The sequence below is a fragment of the Harpia harpyja genome, chromosome 22 (genome assembly GCF_026419915.1).
Source record: "Harpia harpyja isolate bHarHar1 chromosome 22, bHarHar1 primary haplotype, whole genome shotgun sequence".
NCBI lineage: Eukaryota > Metazoa > Chordata > Aves > Accipitriformes > Accipitridae > Harpia > Harpia harpyja.
In genome coordinates this window covers 10,017,501-10,033,360 of record NC_068961.1, presented here as the reverse complement: position 1 = coordinate 10,033,360, position 15,860 = coordinate 10,017,501, and the positions used below count along the sequence as shown (strand labels likewise).

The 15,860-nt window shown below is 38.4% G+C and overlaps 1 protein-coding gene across 1 annotated transcript in view; it reads right to left on the bottom strand.

Moving 5' to 3' along the window:
* Nucleotides 1-15,860, bottom strand: part of PPP2R3B (protein phosphatase 2 regulatory subunit B''beta) — a 53,941-nt gene that overhangs the window by 37,622 nt on the left and 459 nt on the right. The gene's annotated exons all lie outside the window — the stretch shown is intronic.

The window sequence follows — 15,860 nt, the reverse complement described above, 5'->3', positions numbered from 1 at the left end:
CCCTCAGCTCTTCCTTCTGTCACAAAACACTCACTGTCTAGCTTCAATGAAGTACCTCACCAAAGGATAAGGCTTATTACACAGCAATTAAATTCCTTTTAAACTCTTCAGTCCTTTAGCAGGAGCCCTATTACACTGGGAAAATGAAGGCAATGACAGAAAAATCTAGACAGACTTTCAGAGTGGCTCCCATACTTTAATGAAACAGATTTTTTTACATTCATCTAGACGTAAGTTACTGTAGTCCAAGAATCTAATCATTCAAACACTAAGGCAGAAAGCAGTAGCAGAAATGAGGCAAATGTTACCACAATGAAATGCTGCTTTAAATAATGTTTTACAGAAAAGCTACATTAGAAATATCAATGATGTAACAAAATATGAAAAAATTTGACAGGATACTTTTTTTTTCTTAAATAGTTTTATAAACATTAACATCCACATACTAGATTGCATACCTGTCACATTTCAGTAACACTAAAGTTAGAGTCAGCTACCACTCCATTTTCAGTTTATTGAATCTCAAATACATTTTAGAGGGGGGTGAGGCCATGTTTTAGTCCACAGCAATATTCTTCACAGAAACAGAAATCTGATAAGCTTTTGTGGAAATTAAAGTGACCCTCTGTCCTTCCTCCTTTATAGGAGGTTTTAGGTACATTAATTGGTAACTGGTGAAGTTTTCACATTTTAAGTAGGTATACCTGTACCATAGCAATCTTTATGAAATGATCAAGGTTTTTTTTTTTTTTTTCAAATACCACCATTACAGCTATAAAGTATGGCAACTCTTGCTATTCCAGTTCAAGCTGTGAACACTCTTAGCACCCCAAAATTCTCCATGATATTGGTACGTTGCGCATTTATTATCTGTACCTTCTCATGCACAAGTTTAGTTACTAACAGCATAGAAGGAAAGATCTGGCCAGTCTTGCTCTGTTTTCATCCCTCATGCTTTAAATAAGGCCACTTTCTTGATTACACAAAGATGTACACAGCCCAAGAAATACTAAAACAACTCTTTCACCACTAAGTTCAAGATATCTCTTACTGGATGGCATTATTTTACCCCCACACTGTGTTATCTATAATCTTTAGCCCTATTCATCCATTCGTAGCCATTCTGTCACATAACAATGTATTAAAACCCCACAGTAAATATCCTCATAAGATTAAGAAGAAAAGGAAACCATGAAAAAGTACTAGTGAAACATGATTTGTCTTAATTGGATCCTTTTTAGTTTATCACACACTGTTAAAAAGTAAATGATGACAAAAAGCCAGTTTTCTTGTTTTTAATTCAGTATCCAGCTTTCTCCCCCTTCTTTTTTATTGCAACTCATTATGAAGATATTTATTTCTTTCAGAAGTGGGAGAACAAGAAAGGAATCGACAAGGCAAGAGTCAGACATGTTGTGGTTGGCATGACCAGATTATCAAACTGCATTGAGCAAAACTGTCTGTCACTCACTGTCTTTTAGGAAGATCAAATCAACTAGCCTGTGATAACCCTTAGGCCACAGGGAAGCCAGTGGGGAGCTGGGTACACAGCACACAACAGCAGCATGCCTGGAACTTGAGACGAAGGACTGAGGTGTTAGAGTAGGAGAAGAATCCTACTCTGGCAACAAATACCCATTCCAGACCAAGATGTTTGGGGAAGGTCAGGAAGGTTGTATTGCAAGGCAGATTGCATTTCAGGTTAGGCAAAACAGCCCTTAAAGTAAGGAAAGGTATCTTCTCACCTGAACTGCATTCTATTTTCACCAGGTGATGCACTCCAATTCATGGTCTTGTTTGAGGTGGCTGTAATATGCCATTAAGATGACTGACTGCCACATGGAGAGCTAACATGAAAGACTGGAGCTCCAGTTCACCTAAACCTGCTGAAGGAGCCTCAGTAAGAAATCAGTGTTCTGAAATCCATTTTGGAAAGAGTTGCAGATTTCCTTCCTTTTTTCAAATGGAGCTCAGAGTCTGTCATCACTTAACCAGCATATTATGTTCAGTATTTTGAATATTCTGTATTTCATTGTCATAATATTACTTCACTTCCTGAGGTAGATGTTAAGTCAGTCCCCATTGTTAGCCTAATATTGTTTTAGCAGTATTGTCACTAGTCTGTTTTCAAACCTAGTGGTCATTTACATACCTGTATGCAGTATAGTTGTCAAAAGTTCACAGGTTGCCATATATGAAGAATCTACATGCAACTGAGACTTTAGTCGCAATACACCGTGAAAGGCAAGTCCATTGGCAGCTATTAATCACTTCCTTTTTACCATCTGAACAGAAAAGGGTTTTGTACTGCCACATTTAAGGAGATTGAGCATTTATAAAGCAATGTGGTCAAGAACCCCCTAAGATCTGTTTTAACCTTTTCAGTCATGAATTACCCACAGGAGAAAGGGAAAGTCAGCTTCCATCCAGATCAAACTAGGAGTGTTCAGGTATAGCATTACATTTATTCTAAATCTGAATTCTCTCTAGTGAGAGCTAAGGCAAAACCCTTTCCTGGATGAAGGGCTGGATGCCAGCCATGAGGCTGTTCAAGTATCCTGGCAGCTTATAATTAGCTAGATAAACAGAGGGGAAGATGCATGCTCAGAGCTTCCTTCCAAAGCTAAAGATACACACTATGAATGGACCTGACTTAAGGGACTGTGGCTAAAGAGTTTACCACTTTAATAGAGACCTAAACATACGCAATAGCAGTGTAATATTTGACTTTAACACAAAAGTATTCAAGTGAGACAAAGATGAGGATCACTTATATTTTGGGTAATGTAAAGGAAATAGAAACCTGAAGAATACCTCAGAAAAATCTTGCCTACAAAAATGCAATTGCTTGTCAGAAGCATATACTGGCAGATTTAAAGTCTTAAGAGATTATGGTGAACTGACTTCAAGTCTTTGAAAAAAACCATCCCAGCATTACAGGAAGCTTCCAAGAAAATAAGTTAAAATATGTAACAAGATGTATTCAGCCATACAAAACCTTTAGTTGCTGGGGTTCAGTCTTCAACCCGGTAACATGTGAACCAAGATGACAGAAAGCCTGTTTGGCCCTTGGAGACAGCTTAAATAAGGCTGAATGAGCAAGCCCAATGGCAACAGTGTGCAGCCTAATAGAATCCCTCAGCCTGCAATGCTGCAGAAGTTACAGTGGCTCCTGGGTTAACTGTGGAAAGAGAACTGTCATATCTCCACAACAGCCAATGTAAAGGGTTATGCAACTAGTGTAACCCTTTCTAAAAGTAACTGATTAGTGAGGGGCAGAACAGAGCAGTCGAGATGATAACTAAGGCAAGGTAGCATCTTTCTCAGTATAGAAAAAAAAAAAGAAACAGCGCAACTAACTTTAAACATCTGAAATATATCTTAGTACTAAAGTGGAAAAAAGGCACTATTAGTACAAGCAAATAGTTCAGGAAGATATACAAAAAAAGTAAAGCAGCAAATAATACTTGGTAAGACACAGCTACTATGAGGCAGGAGATACAAACAAGAAGTTACATAAATATACCAGAAGACAGACAAATGAAAGCAGCAATTCATTGCTAGCCTAAGAAAGCAAACAAACAATACAAAACCCCCCTGAAATGCTGGGATCTTTTTTCCTCAGTCTTCACAGAGGATTGTGACTGGACTATTACCATTATTTAATATTATCAAGTGTTATTTCTAGACCAGATAGTCCATACCTGGCCTTTGATATACTGAAAGATGCTGGAACTAGATATGCCCCATTATTTGCATAAATATTAGGCATTTGATAATTAATTGGTTCCTAACACCTCAGATCAAAGCTCCACAGACAGACTGAACTTCTAACAAACCTAACCCAGTTTCTACAAAATGCATTGCATAATAGTAGATGGAAGTGACATTGCACTTCAGTAAACAAAATGCTCGTTAAGTAGATGCATTATTTACATTAGTCTGAAGATCTTTAATTTACTGCTGCAGACCAGTGGTAGCCCATGGATCACTGTTATAACAGCAGTTCTCAAGGTACTGAGTAAAAACCAAGGGGAAAGATTAAAAGGTAATGTCCATCTCAGTCAGATTTGATTTTATGACCTATAAATTGAGAAAACACAACTTAGGCAGGCTTGGTAGCACCTGCAGTACCTTTCTGCTTAACACTATATATAGCAATGCCCAGTGTTGACATAGTCTAAATAAATGAATGAAGAATGATAGTGCTTCTCTTTGAAAAGAATTCTAAAACTCCCTCTCAAGTCTTCAAAAAGGCCCTTGCAGGGAAAAACCTCTTTATAGCAACGGACTAAAGTCTCAGTTGTCCAAGTGTGTTATTTTACATTATTATGAGCAATAAACAAAACACACCCTTCTAAGGAGACTACAGTACATAGCAAGGTTTACTGACCTTGAACTCAGTAGAGCAGGTACTGCAAAACCTGAAATGTCTAGAGAATGGGAAAATACAAGAATAAATGGGAAGTAGCAAAGAAAATTCTGCTATTTATCCATATAACTGCCTAAGCATTCAAGAATATTAACATCTATTGACAAGGTGACCCACTCAGGGGTGGGAGGGGAAAACCCACTGATACTGATTTTTCAATATTGAATTCACTAATATTGATTTTTATTTTCATTTACCCAAACCCCCAACTGTCTTGAAATAAGGACGCACAAGGTTGAAACCTATCTATCCTTATACTGATGGATAAGGGAAGACATTTAATGGGATCCCAAATAATCAGTTTTCCCAGTTCTACAGACACTTATCTCGCTTCTTGCTAGTAACTTCCCATTTCTAACTGCTCTGTATGGGAAGAGAACAAGAGGACAATGCACTTGTGAGCTGAACAGGATAAAGTATTACTATCCATCCCTAACTCTCCTTTGGATGAGAGCCACCCCTTTTCACCAGTACACTGACAAAACCCAAAGAAGGTGAAGTCTACAATGTCTACATCTCAGAAGGTATCAAGTTATGCTCACACCCAGGTACCAGCTACACAAACTGATTGTTTTAAAGTTATTGACAGTGTTTTGAGTATGGTGTGCTACAATGATGGACTGCTAGATGTTGTCACTTTGTAGTTAAATCTGCCTTCACAGGGAGAAACTGACCCTTTGGCCTTGGAAGGAAGTGTGAATCTGGGTCTAGATGCATTTTTTTTTTTCTTGGAGGATGCAATGCCTCTCCCATAGAGCACACAGACAATTAAAAAACATGGAAGTCTTGCATGTGCATGCCTGCCTTCTCTGATGATTAAATTCTCCTGTACTCTTGGATTAGACAGAGCAGTGCCTGGACAATCTTTCCACAGTTGCTGGGAGAATCCAGAATTTTTAGGAGGCAAGACAGTGAATAAAAAGACACTGGTTAGATGTGAGATATATGGTCACGTTGGTAGCCCTGGAAGGATGGACTGATCAGATTCTCTGCGCATTACCCAAAGAATGCCATGTATGTACACCACACCATGGGCTGTTATCAGATTATAAGCAAGATAAGATACATGTCACCTTGCTATGATTACACTGCCTGGACTCCAAGGACATAGCACAGGCCTTTTTAGATTGCTAACTGCATCTGGCAGACTAACTTCAGCAAGCGTCAACACTAGATACTATAAAACCAAAGCCTGACAGTTAATGGATGGTTTATATTCTTTTCAGAACAATTCTCATGTTCTCTGCCATCTTAGGAAAACTTTATCCATTTACATTTTATTTATTTGTGTATAGCATAAACAGAGTTTTAATGGAAACAGGTTGCTGGAATGGTGTTCTACAGATGGAGCCTATTTACTATTCATGATCTTCATATGACCCTATTCATCAGAACATGAAAACCAGGTACACCCAAATTGATGCTGCTGAGGTAGCTATTAAACAAAGACATAAGCAAAATATCTAGTATGGATTATACAAATTAAAGTCACACTTGCTCTAATAAGATTTTTTTTTTTTTTTTTTTTTAACATTTTAGATGAACCATGATGCTACAGAGACTAGCCACAGAGGAAGCTACAGTCCATAACATATACATTTGTAACTTTACCAAGGTAAGCCTCTGAATAGCAGAATAGGTTGAAATGAAGAATCAGTTCAGGCTGATTTGGAATGCCACTGAGATCTTCCTACAGGAGACACCAGCTTTTATAACAGAGTTATGTTATGCATTATGCAACTTTTCAAAGTCACACAGGCCATTTTAGGTATTTAGTCATTTCTAGATTGCCATTATTTACCCTGTGTCACCTTAATTTAGAAATTGACAGAGTAATCTGGTATAAAGAACATGAATGACAATGTTTTATAACTGTCCAGCAACTTACTTAAACATTGCACCAGCTATTCAGTACTTCATCATTTTGACATGAACTGAATTTTCAATTAATCCTTTCAAAAACACATTTATATCTTCGAATTTCATCATTTCCAAAACTAGAATGATTGGTGTATGAAGTACAACCACTACTTTAATTCCAGCATCACAAGCTTAACATGACATGTAATTTAGTCCCTGAAATCACAAGACAATAATTTCTAGTCAGTGACAGCTGCAGGACAGCTTCTTGCTTTCACTTGAGATTTCCCTCCCCAAAGATCTTAAAGCAGAACCGACAAATCAGGAAGTTTAAGATACAGACCTTGTTCTACAAGTCAGTCACTAGGATTGCAAATTGTAATTTACCAGCCAACAATGGGATTTCTGGTAGAACTTCTGTAAAGACTTACTCTTGAACTAACACTACTGTGTTGATCATGTACCAGCCTAAAATCTTTGCTGATATAGGAAATGAAACTATACTGGTTTCAGTTGATATAGGCAACAGAAACTATACTGGTTTCTACAGAGCTAAATGAAAAGTCATGCACTTCCAAACTTGCAAGCAGGGTACAGTGCTAAAGGACAAAGCAAAGAAGGAAGGCAGAGCAAAGAAGCTGGTGACTGGTAACCAACTGAACTTTAGCTTCCAGTATTATAACTAAAGAGGCAACCATTACACATCAAGAAGTAAGACTTAAGTAATAAGACAACTTACAGAGGTATAACACCACAAATACATTGCCAGAACAGCAACAGTACTCTTGACTAGCAATTTCCTCCATTCTCCATCACTGGAAGTCTTGATGTGAAGTCTAAATATCTTTTCAAACATTCTAGAAGATCTTTCTAAAATACTAAGCTTAAATTTGTTACTTGATTAATAAGCAAGTACTCAAAATTTTAGGAGGTATTCTTCAGTGTGTTAACAGCAAGTAAGACAAAATTGGTAATCTTTTGTTTAAAACCTTAAGTTACAACAGAAGACTTTTTACAAGTCTTTGCTGTAAATGATGACTATTCGTGAAGACTATTAGTAGTCAGAAGAATAATCTAACCCATTAAGTGTTTTCAACATTACTTAATTTCAAATAGTTAGCTTTATTTCTTAGTCAATGAAGTATGCCACAAGGATGATTATTCATGTTATATCAGTGATGATCATATCTAGTAGAAATATTTACAAAATATAGTGTTAGCTGTTTATCAATACAAATCTAGCTTCTAAAGGAATAAAACTGCTTAGAAACTGTTCTCGTTCTGCTGAACTCTAAAAACAGACCAAGTCAAGCCATTTCATAAGCTCTACAAGGCTTTTTTGTCAAGATAACGTCAAGAAGGTCCAGTCAAACCTTGTTCATGATGGGCACATTTACAACTCCATTTTATAGGTATTTTGCAATGTTTCCCTTGTCACCCACTCATAAGGTCTTTCTCTGCATTCTCCTTGCATATAGATTTCTACAAATGTTGTGAAAGTCTCCTTGTAGTCTTCCAACTTGTCTCATTTGTTGCCTGAAATCAGCCAAAGTTTCTAGTAAGATTTGCATAGAACAAATATGTAAGGCTAGTTCCATATGAAATGAAACTAAGCAGTATGCACAAGGTTATTTAAGAACATATCCCAACAGCCCTAAGAGCCCATTATCCTTGCAAATATCCGTGGTCAAGAAATGGTACATGGGTAGCTCTACAGTTTCTAGCTATTTTTTTATATAGAATAGTGATTGCTATGCAAATGGGGCACATCTAACATGAAGTACCAGAACACACTTTTAAAAACACCTCTTGATCACTGGTTAGCTTTCTACAGACCCATTTTAGGCTGTACCGATTGTTCACAGAATACAAACTAATCTTACCTACCAAGACATTACTACCATCTGGTTAACCTGAAGACAAGAACACCACACTAATCCAACCCAACACAAAGGAGTTATTTACATATTATGCCACAGTTAGAACACTAAATTTAGTAACCATTTGTTGCGGACTGCAGAAAACAACAAGAGCGCTTAACTGGTATCTTCTCAAATCAATGCAACTACCTAAGTTGCCTAATTTTCATTGAATTTTTCAAGACAGTTGTATGTGCAAAGCCTCCAAATTTGCAAGACTCAGCCATATGTTATTACCATTGGTATTTTGTAGATTTTTCTCATAACATTGCTTGCTGAAAAATTCTGTGCAATCATTACAAGGTCTATCATAGGACAAACTAGTTCACTGGATGAACTGCAGTAATCATTTTGTACTGAAGTAAGCCCATACTTACTTTTGTCCTCAAGCTTATTTCTTGCTGACAGAGTAAGTGTAGGGCATCTGGAGAGGTTCTCAAAAATATAAGACGGGTTCTCAAGCATCACTGCAGGAAAAAAAAGAAAGCTACCTCCTCTATATCAATATCTAATTTCCTTCCAGACTGACCACCTGTTAAAAGAAGGAACTGTTTAAGTTACTGATGTAAAGGTATAATTAAGCTTAAATGTTTCAAAAGACAGAGCAGAAAGAAGCAACTGGAAGTAAGTAATGATCTCATACAGCTATGAACTTTTTTTCTTTGCTTTTAAGTGACAGTTACTTACACAGGACAGAGTGCCTGTGATTAGTAAGTTTCATCCAAATACTTGAATTTGTCCCCTGTCAGGACTCAGGTGAATTTTAAATTTAAAGAAAAATACATATAATTCTGAATTCAATTTTTCAGCACTAGAAATGCCAAAACCTCTTAAGGCTGGATGCAGCATATAAGAAATATTTATGAGTTTCCAGTAGGACAAATACCTTCTCTTTCAAGTGCAACTGCCACTTTGAAAGAGGACAAAAATCACTATTTCTTCTAACAAAGCACAATGTGTAAACAGAATTAATACTACTGCTAAGAAAAGTGTAACATTTATATCCCAGGGGACAAGATGCAGTTAGAATAAGGAGCACTACCAAAAAGCTACAACAGTGAACAACTTTCAGTTTCTCATTTATACATAAAATGAATAGCCAGTTCTCTAATCAGGATAACGATTCTTCTATTCCAAGCTATTCAGTACAGCAAAGCTTAAGAGTAACACAACATACTACCAGTGCTGCTTATGCTGACTACTATTATTTCACCACACTTGAAACTAATAATGATTTTCTAGGAACACCTATAGCTGCACTCTTCCAGACCTTAATATGAACTTCTGGCTGCCCTTCCTTTGTTGGCACCATAGAAGGAGCTTTACTGTGAACACATTAGTGCTGACATCTGTCATAGTACCCTGTTATCATCATAAAAGTACATCAGTTTGATACCAGGTTATTTACAGTCTGTCTTTAAGTCACGGGCTTGAGTTGGAAGCCAAGTCCACCATGCTCCCCACTTAGTCGTGGGACATGGCACTATTAACACTAGCTTTGCATAATACAGAGTTAGGGAGTGTATGTGCTAGACCATGCTCAGTCCTGCACAGCATAACCTGGTGTGCAGTGCAATGCTAATACAGCTTACATAACCCAGAATTAGTAGTTAACTTTGCTTCTAGTATTAAGATATACTAGGTAGCAATTCAGATGCAGACAACATATAAGACTAGACACTTGAAATGTCAAGGCCAACATCAAAGCTTAATAACTACTTATGTGAAAAGCTGGCAGGATTCAAACACTGTCATTCCTCTTACTTTTCTGATGTTTTATGAACATCGTTTCTCTCCTTGCTAGCAGAAGGCGATCCCCCAAAAAACTTAGAGCACACCTGCAGAACATGGAGATAGTCCACCACTGGTCTAACAGATGCAGGTATAAGCCTAGCTACCGTTTAACTGAAGTCCTCATAACTTATTTGTCCAAAAAAGGAACTGTTAAGCACTATTATGCTCAAACTTCTATCAATGTTAAAAGGTTTCATTCTAGTCTCCCTTTAAACTCAAATGGATTCTAGTAGCACCACCCCACTTGAATCAACTAACTGGTAACAAAAATTTGGCAAGAATGGTAGTGGTGAAAACAGCTATGCAGCAATATAGTAAAGTAGTAAAAGCATTACAAATTACAGAAATATGGGACAATGAGCTTTAATAATTGTCATGGGATAACAAGCAGGAACAGTATGCTTATCAAGCAAGGGATATACAGAAACCAATCCAAGAACTACCTTTATATCAAAGGTTGACCCTGCAGAGAAATGGAAAATAACTTTGAGTACTTCAGATCATATCACATTCTCTCTGCACCACCACCCCCCAAAATGCCCATAGGGAATTCTGTGAATTGTTTCCCCAGATGCCTTGCACACCAGCTGGTTAGGATTAAACATCTTGCCTGCGGCATCTTTAAAGCCTTGAGGCCTAGCATTTTTGACAATGTGAGGAACAGTGTACATTTGTGTATACCCCATGTGTTTAAGATAATCTATAGTGCCAGAAACACTGGCAAATCCATGTACAGTAGTGATAAGGGTTAGAAGAAAGCTATAACAGCTACTCCTCAAGTTTGAAAGTTAGAGCTCTAGAACTTCCTTTCTTTACAACAATATACTCATGAAATTCAAGAGTTAAATGTTGAGATTTTTCTATGCCTCTGATTTTGTTATTTTAGTACATACAAATCACAAGCCTACTTTCAGAATACTAGCAAGCACTTAGCACATCACATAATGAAGATGACCAGAACTTTGCAATTACAGTGTTCGTACAATGGATGCAGTCAGACACTGACCTCACTGTGAATGACACCATGCAAGCGAAGGGAAGTACCTCCCCTAAAAAAAACCCCCCACCCTAAACAAACACTGTTTTGTTTTCACTTGCACCAAAACACACTATAATGTGAATTTTCATGGTAGAGTTCTGTCTAGATTTCAAAATGTATATATGGATTAAGCCAACAGTTTATTCTGAATTAATGTTTTTCCAGAACCTGGCTTTAAGTGCATCTCAGTTTTTTGTTTATCTTTAACATAAGGACCATGTAGGTTCTTTAATTATCTGGAAGTACTTGAGACTTGCTAATCAGTGGAGGGCTTCAACTATCTTGAAAGACAGCAAATTCTCCACTGACAAGACATGGCAACATCTGAATTTTGGATAAAAATATAACCCTCAAATTTCAATTACAAGCTAAACCCTGAAAAAAAGAAAAGATCTCCTGAAATACAATAGCTGTCAGCTTCAGTACTTTTAATGCTGTTTTAACAGTTGCCATCAAAACACCAGCTTGTTTTGCTCATATGCTACTGTTTAAGGTGTTAAAGATTAAATATCTAATTAGTTTCAAGACTGGTCTTCCAAGAATGCTTCCCATTCTGCAAAACATGTTTTTCTAACAAGTACAGAAACCTGTAGCAGGAAAATGTGGTTTCCTACACATTCATACTTACTACCTGGTAATAACCTGAGGATGGCAGTTTTCTGTTATCAGCTTTATTGTTTGGTGTCCTTCAAAAAAGTTGTGGGAACATTTTAAGAAACAGGAAAAGGCATACAGCAACCTTACCCATAATCAAATGTAGTGATTCAGCTCAGTGGTATTCTAAATGTATCCTGCCAAAATAAGTTTACTGCTTGTACGCGGCATTTTAAGAATTCCTGTATACAGTAAGAAAACGTTTACCAAGATGCCTAAAGTTGACTTTTATAGTCCTAAAAGAAATAATTCTCCAGCTCTTTATGGCTGGATGTAAAAGCTCTTTCCTAGTATCACCCTCAGGCACACAGAGTTAAGCACATTAACTTCTACCATTTTCTAGGACTACTATTTAGAATTTAAATCTGTATTACTGGACATACAGTTCAAGCTTTCTTTTTTTAAAAAGATATCCGAAACATTTTCTTCCATTTCTAGAAACGAGACAAGGACCTCAAAATTACTTAAACTCAAATGGGGTAGGTAAAACCATTGTGGCTCGATTTGTGAGCTGTGATTAAGTGCACAAAACCAGATGCATTACTTTTGACACTGCAGCAGGTAGTTTATGGACATACGACAAAGAAAACGGGTATATTTTGCCTTCTATGAGGAAAATACACTGTCATGGCAGAACACACAATTATGCAACTCTTGGTGGTATTTTAAGAGCTAATGCCTGCTCCAAATGTAATTTACACTTCCTAAAGATTAGGAAACTTTTGGATGAAGCTTCAGTTCAGCTGAATAATAAAGCCATAAATAAATTTCTTATTGCTTGGAAACTTCCCCCTGTCCAACTCTTTGGGGGGTGGGGGGCGGGGGGAGAAGAAAACACAACCAACAGCCTAAGCCTCTAGGTTCTCTCTCAGCACTATACAAACAATTCCAATTAAGTAAAGAATGTTACTCTTCATTAATCTCTTCTAGTTCTTTATGCAATCTACTTCAAGTGATCAGCCAAGACACATGAAGAAATTACAGTGCACAAGTTAGCTATCAAGTACATCAACTAACAGTGGCTTTTAATGGAAACTCTTCCTTTGCTTGCTTTTATCCAATACAAGAATAAACTGAGCATCTGCTCATTTCTTTGCTTACATTTCACTGAAACAGGAAACATAATGGTGTGAACATAAAGAAAAAAAAAAGTAAATCCATTGTCATGCCCTGCTGTCTGGCCAGTGATTAGGCATAAAATACAAGTCCCTATTAAAATAAAGTCAATCTAGACAAACTCTAGACTGGAAGTGTGATGTCTTGAAACTAAGAAGTGGGGACTTCAAGTTGTCAAGCTAGATTTGAAAATTAATATTTATGACATCAAGACAACACTTCAGGTTAAATGTTTTAGTGCAAAACAGTAGTCACATTGTTACTCCTGTGGGTCAAAAGGTAGGTATATACATTCAATACACACCAATAACAGACAAGAAGTAACCAATACTTTTAAACATCCTCAGCTCTAACCTCTCTACACTTACCAATCTGAGCAGGCTTCCCTGGGACACCAGGAGGTTTGGCCAGTATATTGAGTTAGATACCAAAGTATGTAGTGTGACTGGGAGTGATGACCACTTACAACTCACCAGTATTATTAAATGATATGAGTTACTCCTTGAGAATCTGGTGGCTCATGGCTTAGAGAGGTGTACCCTTCGCTGGGTAAAAAACTGGCTGGATGGACGAGCCCAGAGAGTTGTGGTGAATGGAGTTAAATCCAGTTGGTGGCCGGTCACAAGTGGTGTTCCCCAGGGCTCAGTATTGGGGCCAGTTCTCTAATATCTTTATCAATGATCTGGATGAGGGGATCGAGTGCACCCTCAGTAAGTTTGCGGGTGACACCAAGTTGGGAGGGAGGGTCGATCTGCTCGAGGGTAGGAAGGCTCTACAGAGGGACCTGGACAGGCTGGGTCGATGGGCCAAGGCCAATTGTATGAGGTTCAACAAGGCCAAGTGCCGGGTCCTGCACTTCGATCACGGCAACCCCACACAGCGCTACAGGCTTGGGGAAGAGGGGCTGGAAAGCTGCCCGGCAGAGAAAGACCTGGCGGTGCTGGTCGACAGCCAGCTGGATATGAGCCAGCAGTGTGCCCAGGTGGCCAAGAAGGCCAACGGCATCCTGGCCTGTATCAGGAACAGTGTGGCCAGCAGGAGCAGGGAGGTGATCGTCCCCCTGTACTGGGCACTGGTGAGGTGACCCCTCGAGTCCTGTGTTCAGTTTTGGGCCCCTCACTGCAGGAAAGACATGGAGGGGCTGGAGCGTGTCCAGAGAAGGGCAACCGAGCTGGTGAGGGGCCTGGAGCACAAGTCTGATGAGGAGCAGCTGAGGGAGCTGGGGTTGTTTAGTCTGGAGAAAAGGAGGCTGAGGGGAGACCTTATCGCTCTCTAAAACTGCCTGAAGGGGGGTTGCAGTGAGGTGGGTGCTGGTCTCTTCTGTCAGGTGGCTGGAGATAGGACAAGAGGAAATTGCCTCAAGTTGCGGCAGGGGAGGTTTAGGCTGGGTATCAGGAAAAATTTCTTTACTGAAAGGGTTGTCAGGTATTGGAACAGGCTGCCCAGGGAAGTGGTTGAGTCAGCATCCCTGGAGGTATTCAAAAAGCACATAGACAAGGCACTTCAGAACATGGTTTAGTGGGCATGGTGGCGTTGGGTTGATGGTTGGACTCAATCTTTAAGGTCTTTTCCAACCTAAACAATTCTATGATTCTATGAACTTACAGTCCTATAGCAGAAACAGCACACCTCTTAACAACTCCTTTGATATAAGGCAGATCATATATGCAATACTTAGTTTTGTCAGTCACCACATCATCTTCTATCCAGTTTTGGTTTTACAATTTATGAAAAGGGCTAGTAATTAGATTGAACTGAACTGCAAGTTTAAAAAAAAAAACAAACCACCTCAGGTTGGGGGCAGGGGTGTCATTCTTGCATAGAGGGCATTGTCTATTATAAGTCAAGACCTCCTTAGAAAGGAAGCATTGAGTGTACCATGCAGTACCAAAACAATTACTTTGTTAATATGCAGATCCAGTGGAGCCAAATTTGAGTCTTGTACTAACAATAGTGCCTGGTATCATTAGACAAAGGAATATTTGCAGTCAAGGCAGCATGCTATAAAAATAACACGACAAACAGACACAGGGACTTACATTTATCCACAATTAGATTGTGTTTAACAGTGGAAGGGCCTGTTATTGAAAGCGTGGCATCTGAAGCATCAACACCTAGTTTGGGTTACCGCTGGCAAAACTAAGTTAAACAAGAGGTATCCAGCAACTGTGATCTATTTGGTAAACTAAATAGCCTTTGTAAACTACCACATCTGATAGAATGCTAGATTTTTCTTTTAATATAAATGTGAGATGTATTTCATGAATGACACCTGGTTAGTCATGGCTATCTGACCTATCTATCCAGGTTTTGGCTTTTACAATTATTTCTCTTCCATTCTCCAACTAGAAATATGGGTTTTCCCCCACACTGGACACTGCTCAGTGGACACAAGGACATTATTGAAAACTACTTTTTTATTATAAGGCTATTTCTAGCTTTTCTACCACTTTAGTTCGTTCATGCCTGTTAAGAGACACAAGAATACAGATACTAGCCGTAACCTTATTGCATAGGAGAGGCAATATTTCAGAAAGCACTCATCACTTGTTTTGACTTTTCCTTACCTATGCTGCACACACTGAAGCAAACATAACATGTGAATTAGTTGCAACACAGATCAGTATTGCATGATGTTTGAAATTATAGCTCAAACCCAGCGTAGATATACCAAATCTAAATCAGCTGTACTGGATATGGAATTTTTAAGATGCCTTCCACTCTGCAGTTTTAAAGAACAAGGGCAACATCGCTTTTGACAGAAAAATTTTTGGAAATAGAAAACAATTCATTTTTCATTTTGTGTCAGGCATCTATGGCTTATAAAAACCAACACAGCTGCAAGGAGCCAAGACAGTCTTTTGGAAGTTTAGGCCACCTAGCCATCAGCGGTAGTGACAAACAAACCTTGACATTCTATGTTCAGTGTTGCTGTTTCACTCCACCCCTGACACCTCCTGTGGGGAAACTAATTACTTGCATAATTTGCCAATACCACAAACAAAAAATTCACTTCCATTTAAACAAATAGGTCTAATAAGTAAGA